Genomic DNA, 5,884 nt, shown 5'->3' with positions numbered 1-5,884 from the left:
CGGAGAACCGCCTCAGGGTCATGGAGGTGGGGGCAGGGGACAGATTTCTGTACGAAGAGTCCAGCTGGGTGGGGTGCAGCCGGGGCCACTGGTACTCTTGGCCCAAATAGGAAAGCTTCCTGGAAAAAGTGTCTGGAGCAGTTTGTCATCAGACTACAGTGAGGTTTGGAAATGGGACAGCTGTCCTCCCCCAAAATGAGCAGCCCTGGGAGAGGAGGGGTTATCCAGGGGAGGGCTTTGGTGTTGGAATGCAGGTACCTTGAGGCAAGGGTCTTTGAGGAGGGGCCTTAAGGCCAGATGGGTGGAGAATCATGAGCATGTGGGTCCCTGCCTATATCCACAGTCACAGGACGAGGATGGGTGGCCCTTTCCACCTTCCTCAGCCCAAAGTGGCCTATGGCCAGATAGGGCTAAAAGGTTGAGCTAAACCAAGAGTGAAGGAGAGAGATGTCTCTTACTCCTCCCTGGGCCTCCGTTTTCTCTTCTGATAAATGAGCTGAATGGCCCCCAAGGCCCCTGCGGCTCTCACCCATGACAGCTGGCTGCTCCATCCTCCTTGCCCTGGGCCCATGAGTCGGGGCAGTTCTGGGAAGCTGGGGCAGGAGAGGGTCAAGAAAACTCTGGTCTGAAGCTATAATTAGCAGTGATAATTAGCTCCCTGAGTCACCCCATAAACCCTGCATTCTCACCTGTGGGACTCTCTCGCTGCCTTGCCCTCCCTCTCTCTGGGATTGGGCTCCCTCACCTGGAAAGCGCCTCCCAAGCCCTGATACTGACTGGAATGGCCTTCCCTGGAAGACACACCAGGCCTGGAGACCACAGGGAGACCCTGCAGCTGCTGGCTCAGCAACTGTGAGTTGCCTGGGCCTTGTCTCTCTCAAGTTCTGGGCTATCTCATCACATCCTTACCCCCCTCACACTCCTGCCCTGGGGAACCACATCCTTGGGGCCTGCTGGTGGGGACAAGAACCTCACCTCTTCCCCTTGGAGGCTGTGAGCTCTTCCCCCCCTCAAGATCTCCAAACCTCAGGGAGGTTTCCTGGGTCCATCAGAACCTGTGCTCTGGCACACACCCCGGGCCAAAAGCTCACATCTAACTTTGTTTCTCCTGCCAGAGATCCAAGTTTCTTCCCAACCCCTCCCCCAAGACCTGTCAGCAAAGGGTGAATGTGACCTAAAGGCCCACTGATGTCCTTGCCCTAGGGTCCCCTAGGACCTTGGAGGGCACTGGCTGCCATGTGTGGTGAGGACTCACCTGGTAAGGTCCGGGTGGTGGTGTCTGCCCTTGCTCTGAGATCACCGCATGTCCCAGGCCCAAGGACCCCCAGAGGGACTGTGGCTGAGGCGGCAGGAGGCTCTCATCATAGGCAGAGAAATGGTCGAAATGAGGCGTCGGAGGAAGAACTGGCTGGGCCACCTGCCCTAGGCACCAGGCGGGCCACACCCACCAGCCATAGCTGCAGCGCCCGCCTACCCACTTGCCCTGCCTGAGTCAGCCCCACACCCACACAGCAGCCCAACCTGGGAGAAGCCCGGGGAGGCAGCAGGTGCTGAGGCTGAAGTTCTGGTCCCATCTTTGTTTTCTTGTATTTGATGCTTCCCATCATAAGCCTTAGTTTCCGCAACTGGGAAATGGGAATTATAATACCTACTTCCCACGGATGCTGTGAAGAGTCAAAGAGATCATGTTGGTGAGAGGCCATGTGCTCTGCCCTGAGCCATGGGATGAAAGGCTACAGCCGAGCACTGGCCTGGTTGATCCAAAGGTGGTCAGCCCCAAGACTGGGTATCTGTCCTTCAAAGTCTGGGATCTGACCTTTCCAAAGACAAAGGAAATCCCCCACTCAAAGCTTACAACCAGATATTATGCACTTCAGACCTTAGGGCCAGACAACCTCACCCCTTTCTGGCTATGTGACCTTGAGCAAGTCATTCCTCCTGTTTTCCACCCATGAAATGTGCATAATAAATCCACCTTGCAGAATTATTTGAGAAAACCCATAGAAAGGACTTGAACAAGGCCCAGGGCACAGAAAGAACTCAATAAACAGTAACAGCTATTGATTCTTATTGATTTTGTCATCCCAGTCCATTCTGGCAACCACCCAGGCCACCTGCTCCAGGCCAGACCATAGGGAAGACTGTGCCCCCCTCAACCCCACCCAGGCTGCAGCTGTGAAGGGGGTGGAGCAAGGCTGGCATGGGCCTGCCTGTCTCTTGACACTCAGGAATTGCACACCTGTTCCCTCTGGCAAAACAGGCCTGGGAGGGAGCAGGAAGTCTTGCTGACAGGGATGGCACCCGTGACTGGTACAGCAGGGATTTCCCCAACTGTCATCTGGGGCAAGTCCTCCGGCTCTCATCACCACAACCAGCCCACCTGGAGAGAGGCAGGAGGCAGGCTCAGACTTCTGACCATGGGGCAGCGGGACCCATAGCCAGTAAGGGGCAGGAGACCTGGCTTTGGGACCAAGAGGCTTTAGTGTGGGTGAAGTAGGGGCCGCTCTTGTAGTTTGACATCAAGGGGGCCCCAAAGTTCCCACAAACATTGCCTGAAACTCCTTCATGAAGGCCCGATCTTGGATCAATCATAGTCTTCCCTCTAATAATCAATTAATTGCCCCTTCCAACTCAGCCCCTTGTCCCTTTTAGTTTACTTCCCACTGCCTCAGAACCTTATGGGTGAGGCTGTTGGCCAAATTTCGGTTTACATTTTGCCTGGTATTGGCACTTTTTCTCAAATGCCAGGCTGAAGCCACTCTAATAGACCCCTGTCCCCCACCCAGAGACACTCACTGGGCCCAGCAAGGAGTAAGGGGAGCCTCCTCTGCTGTGCGTAGAGCAGGGACCAGGTCACCGACAGAGTCAGAGCCACTACTCCCCACCCTCCTACCCCAGATGCAAGGAAACAGCAGCTCCTGCCACTTGAGCTGGTCTGCATTCAATCCCGTTTAATCCAACACACAGTGAGAGCCCACAGTAGGAGACAAGGCAGGGAAATAAGGGCTGGCGTAGGATTCAGAACTGGGGAAAGCGGTCTCCACCCTCAAGAAACTGTGGACCACACAGGAGACAGGCTCAGGCAAGAACCATACCCCCACCAGGCAGGTCGAAAAGACAAAAAGGGCTCAGGTCACTGAGCAGGGAGGAAATCCCTCCCATAAGGAAGTTGGGAATGGGCTCAGGGAGAGGAGAGCATTTGGGCTGGACTTGGAAGGAGGAAGGACCGTCTACACAGGGAGAACACCAGGAGCAGGACTGGGAGGCAAGAGGTCCAGGCACTTTCAAGGAGTGGTGATGAGTGTGGGTGACGCACGACCTCGGTGGGGCAACAGACAGGAGCTGCACATCAGGCCCCAAGCTGCTGAGTCAGCCCTGACCCCTTAATCACAGAAGGCTGCACTGGCCCAGCCTCAAGGGGGAAGGGGCCCTGTTGGGGATGCTGTCACCAATGCTGTCACCCAGCTGAGCTGAGTCAGCACCCCACACCTAAGGCAACTCCTCCTCCAGTGGGAACCCCGGCTGCACTGGCTGGGGCTGCAGGGGACATGATTCCCACTGTTTGGGGCCCACATAGCACAGGGGAGCCAGGAGTCCTGACTTCTTCCACCAAGCCTGGAGCCCGCAGAACCCAGTATTGCACACTCAGCCTTGGGCACCACGTGGGTGACGTTTAGTGCTCTGCCACAGCAGCACCAGGGCCTGGGAGCCTGGGAGGACCGACAAACTGCTGTCCTCAATCCAGCTCCTCGTTCCTGGTAGCAGCCATGTGCCATGCGGTGCCCACCCTTATCAGTGACTTCAGTGCTTCTGTGACAGTGCATGGAACAAGCAGAACCTAAATAAAAAGAAAACAGTGACTGGAGAAACCTCCCAGATGGGCTGTGTGTGTGGAACAAAACAGACACTTCTCCAAAGAGGACATCCAGATGGCCACCAGACACATGAAACGATGCTCAGCGTCCCTCCTCATCAGGGAAATACAAATCAAAACCACACTGAGATACCACCTCACGTCGGTCAGAGTGGTGAAAATGAGCAAATCAGAAGACTCTAGATGCTGGCGAGGATGGGGAGAAACGGGCACCCTCCTACACTGGTGGTGGGAATGTAAACTGGTGCAGCGCCTCTGGAAAACAGTGTGGAGGTTCCTCACAAAATTAACAGTAGAACTCCCCTAGGCCACAGCAATAGCGCTGCTAGGAATTTACCCAAGGGATACAGGAGTGCTGATGCATCGGGGCAACAGTAGCCAAAACATGGAAAGAGCCTAAGTGTCCATCAACGGACGAATGGATCAAAAAGATGTGGTTCATCTATACGATGGAATACTACATGGCAATGAGAAAGAATGAAATCTGGCCATGTGTAGCAACATGGATAGAGCTCGAGGGTGTTATGCTGAGCAAAATAAGTCAGGCAGAGGACAGATACCATATGTTTTCACTTATAAGTGGAACAGGAGAAACTTAACAGAGGACCATGGGGGAGGGGAAGGGGAAAAAGATAGTTGGGGAGAGGGAAGAAAGCAAGCCATGAGAGACTCTTGAATACTGAGAACAAACTGAGAGCTGATGGGGAGAGGGGCAGAGAGGAAGGGGGATGATGGGCATGGAGGAGGGCACCTGTTGGGAAGAGCACTGGGTGTTATATGGAAACCAACTTGACAATAAACTATAAAATTAAAACAAACAAACAAAAAAACACAAAAGGGAAATGCGTCCCGGGGCCCAGGGGGGATGGGCAGCAAGAGGGAACAGGCAGTCTCTGGATATTCCTGCCCCAGTCCTGCCCCCAGAGGCCTGAATTTTAGGCAGCCCTTGGACATCTGCCGACATGCCCTACATGGCTCCCCACCTCACCAGACTGGGGTCAGTGTCTGTCTGCCCTGGACTATAAAACCCTCACAAAGGACATACCCAGGTGGGAATCAAGCACACCCTCACCTCCTCCCCACAACCCCCAAGCCCTGCAGACCTCAGGCCCTGTGGCAGGTGCACAAGCTCCCCTGAAGAAAGAGGGGGAAGAGAAGGGGTCTCTGTGGAGTGAGTGCCCACAGGGATGGGCCGAGCCCTTGACCTGCTCTAGGAAATGCTCCACTTAGTGCAGTGAAGAAGGAGGAAGGACTGAGAGCCGGACAGACCTCCATCAACAGCCTCGGGCCTGTGTACATCCACCCTGACAGCGGCCAGGACAGGCCCCGCCTACATCCTAGCAGGCCGCAGCTGTCCCTGGGCTAGGAGAGCTCAGCAGCCTCCCCATGGGGGATCCTGGCTTGTGGCTCATGCTGCCTCCAGGTGATGGAGGGAGGGACACAGGGACAGAGAGAGATAAAGAGACAGTGACAGATACAAAAGGGAAAGAACAGGCTAGTTGCATGTGTCCTTCTTTAAACAACGCAGGTTTACACAAAAGGTGATGATCATTCATTTTATAAAAGAACACCCACCAGATTCCTTACAGCTCCGAGTAAGTCTGAAAGGTGATCCAATTTGTGGAAAGTTGCAAATATCTGACATCTACATGACACCTTCAGAGGAAGGCCTACAGATAAAGCTAGGGCTCCCAGGCCCACAGGAAAAAGCAAAAAGCCCTCATATCTCCCTTCCCCAGGGATGGGCTAGCACGCCCCAGCACATCTCTGCCAGGTCGCCTGGCTCCGCAGTTAAGTTCCAGGCTTTGGAGAGTCAGTCTGCCTGGTGTCAGACCCAGGCAATGCTCTTTGCTGGTTGTGTAACCTTACTAACTGCTAACTGTCCCAGCCTCGGTAGTACACACACACACACACACACACACACACACGTACACACACACACACACACACCCCACATAGAGCCAACTAGCTCTGCTAGCTCAGTGACTGGCACAAAGTTCACACTTGGTA

This window comes from Crocuta crocuta, unplaced genomic scaffold, assembly GCF_008692635.1.
Source record: "Crocuta crocuta isolate KB4526 unplaced genomic scaffold, BGI_CrCroc_1.0 scaffold149, whole genome shotgun sequence".
In the NCBI taxonomy this organism is placed as follows: Eukaryota; Metazoa; Chordata; class Mammalia; order Carnivora; family Hyaenidae; genus Crocuta; species Crocuta crocuta.
Note: the sequence above shows the minus strand (reverse complement) of the source record.